A 19,961-nucleotide genomic window follows, 5' to 3' on the forward strand; every position below is an offset into this window, starting at 1 on the left:
ATTCCCATAAAGTGGTGCAATGCAAACCATTTCCTTGAGCATCATTTGATACTTTGCTAAGAACTCTGAAAACACTAATAATACCAAGGTTTTAAGTAAAGCACTTAAAAAAAAAAGTAACAGATTTGCTAAAATTAGTGGAATGATGCCTTTTGGGCTTGCTAGTTTAGGGTAGAGGATGGTTCCATGCAGCACTGAAATATGGAGCATGTGAGAAACTGAGAGTCTCCAGCTATAGTAGATGCCAGAGGTTCAGTAAAAGCAGGATTGGTCCTTCCAGGGTTGCACCCGACTGTTCAGGATACATTTTCCCCTCAGTGATGGGTGTATCATTTGCATTTGGAAACTGTAAATACACTGCCATTCCGCCAGCACATGGTGGTACTTATTTTCCCATGTCTGTCTGTCAAAGTAGACAGACTTCTTGTGAGCAGAAAGAATTTCACACTTTGATGACTGGCCCCAAAGGCAGCATATAGTAACTGAGTGAATAAATGACTTAGAGAAAATTGAATAAATGACAGAACCCTGAAGACTAAACCCAACTTGACATATACAGGCTGATTTCAACAGAATGATTTCCCCCAAGTCTACAGTTTCGGGGGTTCTAAATTCCCAATCCGTCTTTCTCAGAAAGTACTGACGTCTTGTCGCCATTCGGGTGGCTTTGCTGGTGTGACTGCAGGTTCCAGTGTAAGGCTGGGGAAGTGTCGCACTCTGGTTTGAGTCCAACTGAGCATTGTCAGGATTTCAGTTGGAATTTAATTGTAAGAGTAGAGCTACCTCGGGGGACTACATTTTTTCCACAGGCGAATTATTGTCACTACATAACAATCAGAGTGGATGACCACCTTGGAACTGAGGAGTTCCAACAGAGGATCATTTCCCTTGAAAATGTTCCTATTTCACAGCAAGAGTCCTGGCCTGGCTCCCTAGCTGATCCACACCCCTCCCCCCCGCCAGGATCCCCATCAATGATGTCTGTCTGCCCTTCACACCTCTGGCTTCCCAGATGGATTTGGAAGAGACCAAGCAGGAAGAGCACATTGGATCCTCATATTTTTTGGTAGCACCACCCAGCCAGCTCAGAGAATTATCTTCAAAAGCATGGAGACATTTCTCAAAGGGCTGGTGTCATCTGTCAGAAGAACAGGATGGTGGTTCCCAGGGCAAATGAGACAGACTGGAGGCCTGCCTTTAAGGAACATATAGTCCAATGAAGAAAATGCAGGGGGCAAGCCGTTGAAGGTGGTAAACACCAAGGGCAAATGAAGGGTGCTGTCATGGGGCTCTGGCTAATGTTGAGGGGCAGGGAAGAACATTCTGGAGCCAACTGGGAGAAAAGGTGGAGGAAGAAAGCTGCCCCAGATGGAAGAACCATTTGCACAAAATTCCTCGGGCAGGAGACTCAGTCACATCTGAAGGACTACAGAAGGCCAGTGTGGACGTTCCCAAAGGCCTGGGGAAAGAAATCTTGCACGTGGCTGAAGAAGTAGCCATGCAGACTGTGGGGGAGATTGGGAGCCAAGCAAGGGCTTTGGACCTTAGACCTAGAGCGCCAGTAAGCTTCCCAGGGTTTTAGGTTGAGAAGTGACCTGACAAGATTTATTCATTCCTATTAGCTGCTCATTTCTTCTATTTTTTTTGGTGGGGGGGTGGTGGTACAGAGGTTGAACTCAGGGACACTCTGCCACTGAGCCACATCCCCAGCCCTATTTTGCATTTTATTTAGAGACAGGGTCTCACTGAGTTGCTTAGTGCCTCACTGTTGCTAAGGTTGGTTCGGAAGCTGCCCCCGAAGCCACTTGAATTACAGGTGTGGGCCACCAGCCCTGGCTGCTCATTTCTTCTCTATGGTCCCCAGCATCTTGAGTGGTCCCTCTAGTATGGTCTTGGAGACTCTCCAAGGACCTCTAAGCCTTGCTACTGTGCATCCTCTCTATAGACCAGCAGCCTTCAGAGTGGTCCAAGGTACATGGAGTTCTCAAAGGACAGCATGGTCCTTTATAGATTAACTAGTTAAAAAAGATGGAGAAGGCATCCAGGCCCATCCCTCTGTCTCTCCTAATCCATATTGGTGATCCGCATACCCTCAGGGACTGGGTCATGCCACCCATCAGAGCACAGCTATTTCAAGAACCAGTGGGAGAGAAAAAAGAGAGGCCCCAAAAATAAAGAAAGCAGAACAAAAAAAGCAAACAAAAAACCATAAGCAGTTCCACTTTCTCCAAGTGTCTTTTTCTATATCCATCCCAGCTATAAGGAAAAAAATGTGTGTGTGTGTGTGTGTAATTTTTTTGGAGGGGTGTTCACTGAGTTCAGAAGCAAATAAATGGAGGGTTTTGGATAGATTGTTGATTTTGCTAATCTTTTTTTTTTTTGTGTGTGTGTGTGTGTGCATGTATGTGTTTGTGTGTGTCTATCTGAACACTCATAGCATGTGCTCCATTTCTTACACAATGGTCCAGCACCTAAAAACCATGCCATATGGGTGGCTTTTCACGTCCTCTGTGTGATGTGCCAGGTCCAGTTTTAGGCCGTGGCGTACACACAGATAGGAATTAGCAGTCTACAGAGGCCCCGGATGAAATATGTGTATCTTATGACGAAGTATGTAATCACCTCCATGTGGAAGGCGCACATTATATTTAGGAGTTTGTAACAAACTGCTAAATATCTCACAGGCTCTGCTGTATCCTAATGCCAAAGTCGTTGAGTTTTAGCACAGCACATGTCCCTGCAGGGAAGTGTGGCCATGGGACAAAATCCTGACTAGTATCATGTTAGTTGACATGTGCCATTTCCCGGTCAGGATCTTAAAAGGAAAAGGTATGACCTCACCTGGTCTAGTCTCCTTCACTAAGGAAACATGATACCTAGATAATAAACACTGTGTATTCAGAGACTACAAGGTCTACAAATACAAAGAATGACAAAATACTCCCTGGACTGTTACAAGTTGCTTTTGGGCAATGGATGGAGGGAAGAATAGACTTCCTTTTCATTTAAGTGGCAAGATTTTTTTTTTTTTTTACTGGTATCAGGGATTGAATCCAGGGGTGCTGAGCCATAGAGCCACATCCCCAGCCCTTTTTATTTTTTAATTTTGAACCAGAGTCTTGTTGAGTTGCTTAGGGCCTTCCTAAGTTGCTGAGGCTGACTTTGAACTTGCAATCCTCCTGCCCAGCCTTGAAAGCTGCTGGGATTACAGGCATATGCCACTGCATCAGACTCGAGCCACAGCATTTTTCTTTTTAAATAGCTTCTTTGTCCACACCAACTAATGAATAGTCAAAGAAGAGCGGGTCTTTGTCCCCAGATCAGAAACCGACTCAAGTGACTCCTCAACTATTGTCCTCTCATCTGACCTATATCTGGCATTTCCAGTTGACCATCTCTGATTTTTTCCAGTTTCATTTAATAAGTGGCTGCCGCAGTCCAGCTGCAGCAAAATAACCTGGGGGTGACAAGCAACTTATATACATTGATACAGCAGGAGTGGGAGCCGTTTATTTATTGTAGGACAGGAGGGGTATATATACATTACACACAACTTATCTTAATTAACATAAACTAGATACAGCAGTCAACCAATGAGGAATCTCCACACTTAATGGCTCCCTGGCGCCACCTTACAAACCACTCCCTCTGTCAAAATGCCAGGCGCCATCACGACTTGTTTACAGACCCTAACAAGTGGCCAATGAACATTGCATATTATAGGTATTAACCCTACAATTGGAAATAATTTTCTGCCTTCCCCTCCTACCTCCATGCTGGACCTCAGGCAATTCTTTTGGTTTATGAAGGAAATCTTTCCCCAAATTTTGTCAAATTTCTATTCAAATTCAAGGCTCACTATCAATCTATTTTTGTTTTCCTGAAATATTCACTAGTTTTAGAGAACCCTAATGTGTGGTGGTGTTAAATAAAGGGGATCCAGTACTTTCAGATTGGAATGGCTCTGATTTCCAGATATCACCTTTGGTAGATTCGCTACATTGGCCCAAGACCTCCAGACAGACAAAACTAACAGGCTAGATAGGAAGTCCCAGGAACTGCAGCTGGCAAGCCAGCAGAGCCACAGTGCAGTCCTGGTTCCCAGGTAGCAGGCCGGAGACTGGAGGGTGAAAGTCAGCAAAAACCCAGGCGTCTGCTTAAAGCAGAAAGGCAAGAGGAGTCCCCGCCCTGATCTCTGGGCATCAGGCTTTCTGTTCTATTGAGATCACCATCTGATCGGATGAGGGCTTTTCACATGAAAGCGGGTAAGCTCTACCTCAGTCTTACAATATGAAGACCAATCTTATTTCCCAATATCCTCATAGATCTACCTAGGAGTCTATTTGATCACATTTCTAAGTACATCTCAGCTAGGTCAAGTTGACCCACAACATTAAACATTACACTTGTTGAGAACGTAAAATTCTCAGATAAGAAAAAGAATTTAACATTATGAAGCTCTTACTAAATGCTAGACACTAGATTGGATGCTTCTCTTACAGTTTTGCCTTTGGGAAAATAGGAATGAACAATTTCCAACTTACTAATGAGGAATATGAGGCTCAGAGAGGCTAAATAATGTGCTTAAAGTAACACCCGGTAAGTGATAGACTTCGAACTTGAATGTCACAAGATCTTCTCTTTCCTCTTGCTCTTCTCTGGGTCTGGATGCCTCCTTTTATTATTGAGCATATTGTCAACATTAAATGACAACCTACCTTTGTCCCTTTGTTCAGAGGGTACCTCTACTTGTGACCTCCTTTTCTCCATAGGCATATGTTGAAGTCTTACCCATGTTAAGTAACTTTCCCAAGGTAAACTGGCCAAGCATCCCCAAGTCTAATCCGTTATCAGATCACACAAATGTGACCTCCAAAACTTGCTCCTGATAGAACCATTTCTTTTCATGTCTGTTGTCACCATTTTGGTCCCACCTCTCCCTGCTGGCCTCTGGACTACTTGGAAAGGGTTTGAACTCATCTCCCTTGTTGCACCCCTGTTATTTCTAAAAATACCATCAGATCACATTGCTCACTACCTCTCCTAAATTCCTTCATAACTTCCCGAAACATTTAACCAAGAAATCCCTCCCCTGAGTTAGGAAGTCCTGTGCACGCTGGCCTGTGTGCTCCCTCTACCCCCGACTTCACATCCCAACCCCACTGTTCCATCAATGTGCTGAGCTCAATCCTGCATCAGTTCCTGTACCCATCATCCTCCGGGCCTGGAAGGCCCTGCTCTCTGATCCACATGAACTTGAAATCTACAAACCAACCACTGTTAAAATGGCATCTCCTCAGAGAAGTCTTACAGTCAAAGGAACCAGGGAAAAGATGAAGAGCTATTCCTCATTGAATGACCTGTCTGCCTAACATGTAGTACTTACCAGTAAATGTTATTTATCATTTGTTCACTTATATAGTCTCCGCGACAGTGAAGACCTTTGTCTTATTTCCAATTATGTACACAATATATAGAACACACACACACACACACACACACACACACACACACACACAAACATTCTAAACTGTCTGCTGAAGGGGTGACTCAGTGGCAGCGGCAGTCCTAATAACCCATGCTCTCAATTTGACCGTGATGATAGGTCTCTCCCCCACCACACACACAAAATCCTAGTAATCTTGTGTTTCACCTAATTCTTCCCAAGAGCAGACAATGAGACCCAATAAACATTTAGTATTTTTTTAAACTTTATTTTGCAGGGCATCCTCCCCTAAAGCCCCAGTTTCATACTGATTCAACACCTCTAGAAGACTTAGACTGACCATCTAACAGTCTACTTAGCCGAATTGTATTACTGACTTAACTGGGGGAGGGGAGAGAGGCAGGAGGCAAATCAGGACTAGAAGAGAAGGCCTTTTCCATCAGCAGGCCCGCATCCTGAAAGTTAAGGAAACCTGTATTCCCCCTGGGACAGATCTGGGGGAGGAGGGGGAGGACAGCACACCCAATCCATTTTCTCTTATCTCTTTGACCTGATTCCTCTCTTGAGGTTCATAAACGGAGGAGGAAAAATTCAATGGAAAACCAAGCAGGACAAAAATGTTACTTAGATTCCACGCAAGACATAGACAAGCAACTTTTGTTTTCTGTTCAGACATTCATGAGGGGCTGGATCTGTCCTCAAGTGGTCATGCCTTCTGCTTCCCAGTGAATGTGGCATTTCATTTTCCAGGGGAGAGTGAGAGTATTCTTCATCAGAAGCCCATATTTCGGGCCTGCTATTGAACAATGACAGGACTGCTGGAAGCTCCCAAGTAGGAGTTCGCCCTTCACCACCCAGCTTGGCTCACATTCCCATTCGGCTACTTTAAGCTCTTGTAAACAGCATTCATTTTTCCATTACAAGCTAGGAAATGGGACTGTGCGCAGCAGTGCCGGGTCCCTGGAGAGCGCCTGCTAGGGAGGCCGTCCACTAACTTATAAAACAGCCAGTGACCTGCTTGAGGACTAGCAGATCAGCCAGATGTTTCCTGAGCAAAGACAGAGTGCATTTCCCCTTGCACATCATCTTGTGAGAGGGGAGGGCTGGCGGGGCTCTCCCCATTGCTGACATCACTGGGCGAGGTGGCCTGGGGGAGAATTTCAAAGCCGAGAAGATTGGCCAGGGAAGAGCTCATCTGGCAGCTGTGTGCTGGGATTAACTGACCCAGATAACCAGGGAGAAGGAATCAGCAATTTAATCGTGTTTGTTCTCCAGCAGGAAGTAGACTGCCTCCTTTCCACCCATGGGGTAGCCAGGGGCTATGGGAAACCTTCCCCAGTGGCCCCACGTGCACAGCTAGAGGCCTGTCCGCCATATTGCTGCCCATCCTGACTCCTCACTTCCCCTGACTTCTGCTTGAGGTTGCAGTGGACAGGCTTAATTAAAAAATAACACTGTTAACTAATTCTTCTTCCCTCAACAACATAAGGGAGCTCAGATCCTAAAAAAAAAAAAAAAAAATTAGCTGCTTTATAGAATACTACTAGATTTACGGATTTAGAGTAAGATTCAATAAACTAAAACATTTTTTTTTAATACAGAAAAGAAACTGGCATGGAGTTGCAAGCTTCTCTCATGGAAATGCCATTTAAAATAAAACAAATGAGCAAGTAGAACACATTTACCATCTCTTTGATTGTATAAAAGAAGGGTGAGTTTATACCTTGTCTGTTCCAACCCACACAAGGGATTTTTCATCACCTTCAACACCAAATACATACTACTGAGACCTAAAATGTTCTGTATAGCCCAGGCTGTGGCCCCTTCCTACTGGCCAAACTGTGTTTCCTTCAGTCTTCTCTCAGTTCCCTCAAATCTACTGTGGTCTGGGTGCTTACTGTTTCCACATCTGGGATGCTCTTTGCCCAGACTCAGTGTGGTGCGCTGCCTGGGGTAAGCAGCTTTCTGACATAGCTCCCACGGATCCCCGCCTCCTGGTATCCATTCCCTGCTCTGATGCATCCTCTGAACTTAGTGATTGCTTCTTAGGAAGAGAGAGGACAGGGTGACTGCACCTCTAGGACTAGGTGATAAGGCTGTGGCTCCCATTCTTGCTCTCTCTCTCTCTCTCTCTTGCTTTTCTTACTTGCTCTGATGAGGCAAGATGCTGTTTGTGAGCTATCCTATGGATGGGCCAATGTGACAAGGAACTAAGAATGGACCCTGATCAATAGCCGGCCAGGAGCTGAGACCCCCAGTCCCAGTGGTCTGAAAGGAACTGAATCCTGCCACCAATCTCCTGAGTGAGATTAGAAGCAGATTCTCTGGTGGTAGAGCTTTGCAATGACTGAAGCTTCTGTGGACACCTTGGTGGCTACCTTGTGAGAGATGCTGGGCAGAGGACCCAGCTAAGTCATACCGAGATTCCAGACACATCACCTTAGCTACTGTGATTATCTTTCCTTCATTTTCTAGGTCAAATATTTAAAGATATTGATCATATTCTTTCTTGTTCTCTCCTCCTTGATCTAAACATCCCCAGTTCCTTTAATAATTCTACTATAATAATTTTCTGGATCCCCCCCCCCATCACCTAGAACTCCCTCCTCCACTCCTGTCGACACCTAATATTTATTCAGGCTCACTGTTATATAATAGGGTCCCCAGTATTGAGAGGAATACTCACAATAAAACAGGTTATTGCTTCTAATCCTCTCATTTTTTTTTCCTCCAGAAATGTTGCTGGTTTTGTGTTTTTAAATCACACATTTATACTATTGGCTTTTAATAACTGATTTCCTTTCTTCTTCTTTCCAAATTTTAAATATCAAAACTCTGCTAAGCAACAGCTGGGCTCTCAGTTTCCCGATTTGGGTAATTGATCACTAACCCAAATGAAGGGCTCTCAGTTTCCCAATTTGGGTAATGATCCTTAGCGTGTTCCACCGTGCAGGTGGAAACCTCTCCACCCGCTTTTGTAGTGCATGTCAAGGTCAAATTGTGCAGAAGGACGAGCTTCAGTTTATCCTTTCTGAGCCTGACAGTCCTCTGACATATGGATACCTGGTGGAATGTGTTTCCTTTCATCTTTGGAACATTTGCTCCTCAGTTGTTAATTTGTCAGAGAGTTTATTATCTTAGCTTCTTTAGCTGAACCCCAGTTTTACTCATGGGGATTATATTACCAATTTATTCAACAAACATTTCTCAAGGACCAGTTGTGTGACAGGAGCCAAGCCAGGCATGGGCTCTACCCAGATAAACAAACATCGTCCTTAACCTCATAGAACTTATGATCTAATATTTACACTTTTATAATTTTCTATAGACTTATTAGACTTATGTAGTGAGAATTTTACTTTTAATAAAGAGTGCTAATCTTTTAAAAATTTTATTGGTTCTTTTTAGATCTACATGACTGTACAGTGTATTTTGACATATCATGCATACATGGAGTATAAGTTCCCGTTCTTGGGGTTGAGAGTGCTAATCTTGATAAGGGAAATACAGCGAGATGTTCATTATAGAATTGAGGTCATAGGGTACAGAGGTTTTTACCATGCAATTTTTTTTCCTCACTTTCTGCATATTTGAAAATTATTATAAAATGTTGGGGGAAATGTGCCTATTCTTCGTAAGTCCCACTTCTTTTAGTCTTCATTCCTAGAATTGTACACATCAGGATGCCTTGTCTTTGAAACCCTCTTTTTCACAGGGTTCCTTGGGGAATTTTTCCACACAATGCAAAGAACATTGGAACAAGACTCAAAGTCTGAGCCTTGACCTGCTGGATTTGTGCCCCCAGAGAAGTTGCTTAATGTATGTGGGCCTTGATTTTTTTTCTCATCCCCTATTTAATCATATTCATATCCAGGTTGTTGTGAAAATTAAGTAAGATTATGCACATAATCACTTGGCATATTTAAAAATGCCTCCTGCCCCCTTCCACCACTGTATTCACCCATCTGCTTTGCATATATCTATTATTCCCTCCCTTATAAATCTGAATTTAGTGGATAATCCCCTTTTGTGTTCTTTTTCCTCCTCTACCCTTTGAGAGAGGAAAATTTTATAAACCTAAATCCATAATGTGTTATTGGATACTTTTTTTTTTTTAAAGTAAATGTGGTGTCGGAAGCTGTGAATTCACTCATCAAGTTCAAAATTCCTTTTTGTTCAGGTATGGGATTGATGTCAGGGGAGTGCTGTTCACATCCTGCCCAGGTGGTCTGTAACTGTTGCTAAGCTGTAAGTTCCTGTGTTTTGGATTCTTGTCTTGATTTCGTAGTTTTATAGTGCTGTCTGTGTGTACTGGTTACATTTCTTACAAGGTCCCATCTATTCATGCAAAGACCTTCTGCATCCTTTGAGAAGAAGCTCAATGCTCTGTCTTCTTGCTAAGGCTTCCTGAATTCCTTCCTTCAGCTTTTACCCACGGTGTTTCCACTGCACTGTGTCACACTGCAAAATACTCTTCATTCTTACCACTAGATGATAAGCACTGTGCAGCCAGAGGAAAGAACTCTTCTGTGTTTCTCTCCCTAGTGGGTAAGACTGGGAACAATGGGGAGGCACTTGCCAGAGGTGGCTTAGGACGCCGGAGTGGATAAAGGACTATGGTTTATTATTTTGGGCCTCAGTTTCCCCCTCTATGAAATAAGAGATGGTCAGGTGACCTCAAAAGCTGATTTCAGTACTGACATTTTATCACCCTTAACCTTTGCATGATGTTTTTCACTCACATATGCCTTTTTGATTTCAGATATTTGTCTTAATGCCAGAGCTTTGTGCATGGGTCAGATGGTTTTTTGTTTTTAAGCACCGGGATTTAGATGCTTTATACATCCTCCTTCTTTGGCTCTTTGCTCTTAAGAATAAGGCTGTGCTGATTCCTCCAGTTCCCCGCTATGTCCCCATTCCCTGCCCTGCCACCTCTGTCTCCCAGACCACCCAGTGTAGAACAAACCCTCTTTCCATGCTGAGTCCTAAGTCTTTGGAGGAGGTGAAGTGAATTCACATATCTTGCATGGTCTAAATCTCTAGGTATATATTAAGGTAATGTTGGATCTCTGAATCCCAGACCCTTTTATCCCCTGGCGTCTTCTGAGTGAGTTCCATAGAGGATATTTAAGTTCTAAGCTTACTCAGGTCTTAGAGCTTAGCACAGCAGCTGAATCATAATCATTGCTCTACCTACTGAAAAAAATAGTTGCTCAATCTATTGAATGAATTAATGAAGAAGGTAATTCCCACTCTCAGGGTGATTGAAATATTATAGGATGCATAGGATAAACACATAAATAATCTGTATGTGTATTGTCCTTGATGGACAACATCTTGTGGCAATGACCCTGTTTTTTCCATTCTGCAGAAAGCTAAATGTAAACTTATGTCATCTCCCAAGTTTATTTTAAAGCTAGAAAGTGGCAGAATTGGATTTGAACGCAAGCTTTCACAGTACACATTAAGTGTGTTTTTCTTAATATCGCAAGAATATACAATAAGTACTGCAAAATTGGTACAGAAGTCTAATGCATGGCAGAGATGAAACATTTCACTCTTAGTGTTTGAGATGATCTGAAAGACAAATAAGCTTTACATTTTTAAAAATTATCCAAACCAAACAGTCCTCATGTGTTATAGCAAATTAAATGAATACTCCCATATGTAATGTGAACGTTTCTCTCTCGTCTCCCTCTGATTACCTTCCCAAGACATAACCATCATAAATTGTATCTATTTATAAGTACGTGATATGATAATTCTCTTTTATTTGTTAAGCAGCTCATTTCAATTTGGACAATTTTCTCTCTAACATATTTATATCTGCCTCCTAATTTTTAACTTCTGTATTTTATTTCTTTGTAAGAATGATTAATTACAGTGAATTTAAGTGATTTCCCACTTTTTTCTTTAAAGTATTTCTGTAATAATTTTCCCAATATGTATCTATACTAGCTTTCTATCTCTATTTCTATCTATCTATATATCTGAGTCCCCGTTAAAGACTTTCTGTCCATCAATTTCCAACAATAGGATGTCTTAGGCTGTGGGTTATAACAATTTAAACTATAAAAGAAACTGACAGAAATTCACAGAATGTGAAAAGGTTGGAATTAGAGGACAAAAACATTCAAAGTGGAGAAAGTCCCATCAACACAAGTCCTTAAAAGCACAAGTCACATTCCTTTATCCTTCCCAAGAAATTTCAGCATTTTGACCCTTTGTGTGAGCCTTAATGACAAATTCCAGCTCCTGCCAAGAGACCACAAGCTATTTGTCAGTTTGTCTATTTATCCTTCCTCTTGTTCCTCCAGTGATGAAGTCCCCAGGGGTTAAACACTCTCATTATTAATCTTACCCCAGGATCCCAGAAAACCAATGTTTGCTGCCCTCTGGTTCTTTATTTTAATGACTCCTCACCACACACAGACCCCTTATTGTGTGCTGGTCACAGTGAAACCAAAGGTTCAATTCAACTGTAGTCAAAGAAAACTGATTCTCTACAATTACACACACACACACACACACACACACACACACACACACACACCCTGCTCTTTCCACCAGCAACTAAAACTTAAAATTGAATGAACATGACATGAGATGTTTCTAAAGACCTTTCCCCACCCTGCCATCAGCTTTATTAAAGAGCACAAATGTGTAGTCTTATTTAATGGTGTTTATTTTGAAATATGTGATGTTTACCCTTGAAAGCCTATTATGCATCTCTCACCTTACCACAGACAAAAGGGCATTGTAACCTCATGTAGTCTGACTGCTTGCTTAAGTTTAGGTCTGCACTCAAATGAGAAAAAATACTTGAGTATCAGTCATCTTGGAATCCAAGGGACTTATTCATCCAGCATGTGGGGCTCTATTCATAAATGATTTATGTCTTTGCATAAAGGGGAATGGGGGTTGTGTGTGTTGCCCAGAACCATCGTCTGCCTCTCCTGAGTAATTTATACAAGATCAATATTTATCAAGGTGAGCCAAGGATTGTGCCATAACTCTCCAAGAGCCAAATAGTTCATTTACAGTCCCTTCACCCATGGAAGGGAGCATGACAGATTGAAATGTTTGTGCAAAAGCTACTTAAAGAGGTTCTCACTTGGTTCTTGTTGCTTTAGAGGTAGAGCGATGCTTTGGAAAAAAATTGCATCTTTGTGTCATTGATATTGCTCCATGGCTAACACAGTATATATATATAGTTGTTGAATCAATGACAGAAGGGCAATAAGCAACCATTTCTGTCACAGTTCTCAAAGAGAAGGGAAGATTGTCCCCCTTACTTATTCTGTTAGCATATATTAATTGAGTACCTGCTATGCAATTTGTATTGAATAAGGACACAGTCATTACTTGGAATGATCTCCCAGACTTCTTGTGTCAACATGCTGATGAAAAGTACTGTATGTTCCAGTAAAGGTTTTTTGATAAAGTGTTTTTTTGCCATCAAGACTGGTCAACTTATTCTGCTGAGAGAAGTCTGAGAAAGAATAAGAGAAAATAGAAGTTAAATAAGCAGATAGTAACCAAAGGCTGAATGTTCTTTCTGATACGTGGATGCTAACTCACAATGGCAGGGAGTGGGGTTCAGTGGATTGGGTGTGTGGGGGGGAATGGAAATGGGAAAGACATTAGAATGAATCAGACATCATTTCCTATGTTCATATGTGAATACACACCAGTGTAACTCCACATCACGTACAACCACAAGAATGGGAAGTTATACTCTATGTATGTATAATATATCAAAATACACTCTACTGTCGTGAATAAATAAATAAATAAGCGGATAGTGAATGGGGATTGGAATTTGGGAAGGAAGTAATAGAACAAATAAAAGAAACAGGAAAGGCCTTCAGAATGCAGGAATGAGAATAAATGGATCACCAGGAGAGATTAGAGTACTTAGTACTTAGTCAATAGTAGTAAGTGAGAGTGAAAATTTCCATTGTAATTAGCTGGATTGTAAAATGGTTTAATATGTTCAACCACTGAGTGTTCCTTTATTTTATAAGCAAAAGGAGACCCTCCCCCTGCCACACACACACACTCACTCTCTCTCTTTGGTATTGAGGATTGAACCCAGGGGTGCTTTACCACTGAGCTAGATTCACAGCCCTTTTTATTGTTTACTTTGAGACAGTTCTTGCTAAGATGCTGAGGCTTTCCTTGAATGTTCAATCTGCTTGCCTCAGCCTCCCAAGTCCCTGGGATCTTGTAGATTTTTACATTTGGAAATGGAGGGTCCGATTGCCCTTGGGGATGCAGCCCTGGTACCACAATCTATGCCGTGTCATTGGTAGAGAAACACAGACAGGAAATGACAAGTGGGTTAAGGTTTCCTGATGGACTCTAATAGTATCTCTATGGAGGGCTGTTTTGAGGATTTTAAAACTGCACATGGACTCATCAGAAGGGATGCCTGTCAAGAGAGTCAAAAGGGAAAGAAGGGAGAGCACTAGCAGGTATAAGCTGAGCATTTGCTGCCTCTGTGTTAGCTGAGTGGTAGAAAAGTCTGGGTGAGAAATCATTAGGCTTAAGTTAAAAAGAATGAATATCTGAGTAGGAGACGATAGAAATTATACACCCCCGCCCCACGCACACATAAAGACACAGGTGTGTTTCCGTGTAATATATATTATGATAAAATCAGTATATTTAAATTTACAAATCATATAGGTTTAAAATAGAATAGAAGATGATTTTTTTGAAGTTTGCATTTGAAGACAGGATATTTGAGAAAGAAACCATATTTAATTAACACAATATAAGGAGGCAGAAAAGACAGTTATGGAAAAAATAGAGCAAAAAAAAGACATTGATTTCAGTCTTGGGCATTCAAAGTTTTAGCAGCACAAGGATACTTCGGGAGGTGATCCTTAAGGTGTTTGGTTTGGGTTTGAAACAAAGAGGAAAGTTTCAGGATGGAGATATGTATGAACTCATCAGGATATAGATAATGTTTTATGCCATGCCAGGAAAATGTCGCTCAAGGAGAAATCTTGAGGAGCACATCTTTCAGTTGCAGAATAGAAAACATAAGGATCACAAGGACATTTCAAAAACACCCCAAAAGAGTATTTTCAATTTGAGAAAAATATGAGATTGGCCCTCTACCTTTTGCTATTACACACAAGAAAAAAAAAAGGAATTTCCACTTCTATGATAGACTAACATATATCAAATTAACCATCCTGCAGAGAACAATTGGAAAAGATACATTAAAATTTTAAAAGCCTTTTTGAAATGATGAAGTGCTATGAAGAAAGTGATGCCTAAAGGGATAAAAAAAATTCAAGGAGAAGTGCAGAGAGGTGAGTCTGATATCAAAGCTTTATATTTCTTCTTGGGAGTTTTTTTTCAATTATAAGTCAAAGAAAAGAGACTGAGAAGATAAGCAGAGTTTAAGCAGTTTTTAGGGAACTGTGAAGTAAAGTTTGGAATTTGGAACCTGTTAAGAATAGATGCCTGACAAAAATCATCACCTTCCAGTGGGAACTGAGACAAATGAGACAGAGATGGCACAAAATTTTAGGAGGCAGCAATTTGTTGACTCTTGCCGCTCACTTCCTTCTCCCTAGTCCTGACTCTTAATAATAAACTTGAAGTGTTACCTACAAGTACCAAAACAAACAAACACTGGAACTATTTCATCCTTAATGAATACCAGCTCTAATGTAGGTGGATCCAAATTGTAATGGGAAGCTTTTTCTATATACTTAGAATGAATCTTCTAAGAACAAAATCAGGAGAACAATTCCATTCATAATAACCTGCTGGGAAAAAACCCATTGGTTCATGTGTCCATTTTTTATGCCAGTACCATGCTGTTTTTGTTATTAACCTAGGAGGTGCAAGACCTCTACAATGAAAATTATAGAACACCGAAAAAGAAATTGAAGATCTGAGAAAATGAATCATGATACATGAAAGACCTTCTATGTTCACGGATAGGCAGAATTAATATTGTTTAAATGGCCATATTACCAAAAGCAATATACAGATTAATATAACCCCCATTAAAAATACCAATGACATTCTTCACAAAACTAGAAAAAAGAAATCCTAGAATTCATTTGGAAGAATTCAAGACCCAGAGTAGTCAAAACAACTCTAAGTCAAAAAAGTGATGCTGGAGGAATCATGGTACGTGGGTTCAAATTATACTATAAAGCCTTAGTAACAAAAACATCATGGTACTGGCATAAAAATGGACACATGGACCAATGGTACAGAATAGAAGACACAGAGAAAAATCTACACATCTATACTCACTCTTGACAAAGGTGCCCAAAACATACATTGGAGAAAAGACAGCCTTTTAAGCAAATGATTCTGGGAAGACTGGGTATCCATACATAGAAGAATGAAACTAAACCCTTATCTCTCACTTTGCACAAAAGTCAACTGAAAAATGGATCAAAGACCTAGGAATTAGACCAGAAACTATGCAACAACTAGAAGAAAACGTTGGGTCAACAATCCAGCATATAGGCACAGGCAACTACTTTCTCAATAGGACCCCTAGAGCTCAGGAAAGAATGCCAAGAGTTAAATGGATGAAATCAAATTTAAAAGCTTCTGCACAGCAAAAGAAATAATTAGGAATGTGAAGAAAGAACCTACAGAATGGGAGAAAATATTTGCTAGCTACTCTTCTAACACAGGATTAATATCTAGAATATGTAAAGAACTCAAAAAACTTAACACACATACACACAAAAAAAACTTAATTAATAAATGGGCAAATGACATATACTTCTCAAAAGAAGAAATACAAATAGGCAAGACATATATGAAAATGTACAGCATCATTATCAATTAGGAAATGCAAATCAAAACTGTACTTAATAGGTTCCAGATTTCCTCTCACACCAGTTAGAATGACAGTCATCACGAATACAAACAATACCAAATACTGGAGAGGATGTGGAGAAATAAAGAACACTTTTAAATTGTTGTTGGAATTGTAAATTAGTGCAACCACTGTGGAAATCAGTATGGAGTTTCCTCAAAAGACTAGGAATGGAACCACCCTATGACCCAGCTGTAGCCACTCCTTAGTATTTATCCTAAGTAATTAAAGAAGTCTTCATACTGTAGGGATATATGCATGCCCATGTTTATAAAAGCACAATTCACAATAGCCAAATTATAGAACCAGCCAAAGTGTCCATCAACAGATGAATGGATAAAGACAGTGGTATATATATAGATACTGAAGTTTTATTCAGCCATAAAGAAAAACAAAACTATTTCATTTGAAGGACAATACCATTATGTTATGCAAAATAAGCCAAACTCAGAAGGTCAGGGTCATATGTTTTTCTCTCATATGTGGAAGTTAGAAAGGAAAAAGGAAAAGAAAGGTGGCAGGGTCAGGGATCTCATGAAAATCAAAAGGAGACCAGAGAATAGAGGAAAGGGAAAGGGGGTGGGGGGAGGGAAGTGTTGGGGAGTGATACTGGTGGTTATAGTGTTATAATGCATGCATGCATGAATGTGTAACAGCAAATCTGATCATTGTGTAAAATTATAGTGCGTTCAGAAAAATTGTGGAAAGAAAAAAATTGAATTTTGATCTTCCATCAATCCCACTCAGAAATGCAAAGCTACATTTTTTTTCTCCCTGAAACCATGCCTTTCAATAAAATTTTACCAGGTGTGCAAGAAGATAAGTTCTCCTCAGCACCACATACAAACAGAAATGCTGTGTCCGCCAAGAACTAAAAAATAAATATTAAAAAAAATAAAAATAAGAATAAAACTGGGAATATCAGGTATATAGGAGATTCAATTACTGAATTTCTATGACATACACAGAAAACTGTATGTTCAAAATATTAACAGAGATGATGGAAATGTTTAGCTGAGAATTGGAATCTATAAAGGGATCAAACACATTTCATGGATCTGAAAAACAATCTGAGGGTTAAGTACTAAATATACAAATGTAACAGTAGATTAAAGACAAGTGAAGAGAGAGATAATGAATATGAAAATATGTGAATTGAAACTAAATAGACAGAATCAAGGGGAGAAAACAAGAATGGAAAATAAAGAGATGCATCTAAGAGATATACGGGACAAGATGAAGGAGCATAAATATGTGTAACTGAAATCCCATAAGTATGAGAAAGATAACAAGGCAGAATAGATATTTGAAGAGAGAGTGAATGAAAAACTTCTTCTAAAAATATCGTTGAAGGACAGCAAGCTACAGATTCAAGAAATGTTACAAGCACCAAGGAGAACAATATACAAAGAAACCACAACCGAATTCATCACATAATTAACTCATTAAGTGGAAAAAAATTGAAAGATATAAAAAGGAAAGGAAAGAAAATGCTTTAGTTTTAAAGAGACAACACTAAGACAGCTAACTTCTCATCAGAAATTATGGAAGCTGGACTAAAGCTCAGGAAATTAATAAATGGTATGGCATCAAATTAAAAAGCTTCTGCACAAAAGAAGAAAGAATTAAGGATGTGAAGAAATTAATATATAGAATGGGAGAAATTCTTTACTAGGTGCTCTTCTGACAGAAGATTAATATCTGGAGTATATAAAGAACTCAACACACACACACAAATTTCACTCAGTTAATAAATGGACAAATGAGCTAAACAAATACTTCTAAAAAGAAAAAAATAATACAAACGTGCAAAAATATTCAACATTTTTAGTACTTAGGGAAATGTGAATCAGAACTACATTGGGATTTCATCTCACTCCAGTTAGTAGGGCAGTCATCAAGAATACAAATAATAATAAATTCTGGAGAGGATGTGGAGAAAAAGGAGCTCTTTTATATTGTTGATGGGATTGTAAATTAGTAAAACCACTGTGGAAGTCAGTATGAAGTTCATCAAAGATTTCATAGGAATGGAACAACTAAATGATCCAGCTTGAACCAATCTTTGATCCTAAGTGAAGTCAGCAATACTGTGATCCATGCATGCCCATGTTTATAGCAGCACAATTCACAGTAGCCAAGCTACGGAACCAGCCTAGGTGTGCATCAACAGATGAATGAATAAAACAAATATGATAGATATCAACAATGGAGTTTTATTCAACCATAAAGAAAAAAACTAAATTATGTCATTTGCAGGAAGATGGGTGAAACTTGAGAACATTATGTTAAGTGACATGAGCCAAATTCAGAAAGGAAAGTTAAGGGTCATATTTTTGTTCTCATATGTAGAAGCTAGATATATAGAATGGGAGAAATTCTTTGCTAGATGCTCTTCTGACAGAAGATTCATATCTGAAGTATATAAAGAAATCAACACACACACAAAGTGGGAAAAAGTGGGGGGAGGGGAGGGAAAAAGGGAAAAAGTGGGGGGAGGATGGGGCAATCTCATGAAAATTGAAAGGAAGATCGGTATGGCAGAGGAAAGAGACAAGGGTGAGGGAGGAAAAGAGGAAATATTGGAGGAATCATGTTGGCCAAATAATATTCTTATATGATGTGCGTGTACTAATACGTAATGACAAATTTCACCATTATGCATAATTATAAGGCACCATTAAAAACATGAAAAAGGAAAGAAAATGTGAGAGCCAGAAAAAAAATTTGAATGACATTTTCAAAATACCAAAAGACTGAAAATTTTCCAGCCTAGAATTATATAACCAGGAAAAATATTTTTCAAAAATGTTGGCATAATTTAAAAAAAAAAGGTTTTCAAAACATACAAAATGAGAGAATTCATCACCAATAGAACAAAAGGGCCATTAAATTCTTTAAAATAGGCCTCTGGGTTCTAGTATTTGAAAAGAAAAGCAGTGAGAACTTTGCAGGCAGAAAACCAAGGAAGGAAAGAAGAAATGTCGGGACAGGTGGGCACCATTCTTGAGAGGGATCCTCTAGGAAGAATGGCAGAGCTTGTAATCCAGGAGAGGGACTCATGACAGTAGTGTGCTGGAACTTCCTGGTTCACACTTGCTTTTTGTGTGCATTTCTCCCCAGTTCCAAACTCAGTGATACTATGTTGGTAGTTTAAATACGTCTGCAGTGGGAGTATTTCTACTAAAGAAATTGGCAAATAACAAAATCCAAATTGATTTGGGAGGAAGCTCGTGATTGAAAATTTTGCCAGTATATCACTGACTGAGAACCACCATCTGAATGCCCAGGAACAATAGAGGACCAGAAAAAGAACTGTAGTTACCTAGTGACGCAAATATTGGCCAGAGCAGGTGGCTTACAGTCACAGCCTGTTGGTGAACTGGCTCCCAACCACTGTCATATGTTTGCAAGCATCATGGCACCTGGCTTTTACATGGGAATAAAGGCCTGTCTTTGTGATGGTGGCAATCTCCTTCTGATTTCCAGAACTCTCCTTTGATGCAGAGGTTAAGCCACAATGGAGTTTGCAAAAAAATGGGCTGTTAATGATAGTCAAATCCTTAAAGCAAAAACATCATGTTGGGGGAATATGATTTTATTTATTTATTTATTTGTTTGTTCTAATTCGTTATACATGACGATAGG

This window comes from Callospermophilus lateralis, chromosome 11 (assembly GCF_048772815.1).
Source record: "Callospermophilus lateralis isolate mCalLat2 chromosome 11, mCalLat2.hap1, whole genome shotgun sequence".
Taxonomy (NCBI): domain Eukaryota; kingdom Metazoa; phylum Chordata; class Mammalia; order Rodentia; family Sciuridae; genus Callospermophilus; species Callospermophilus lateralis.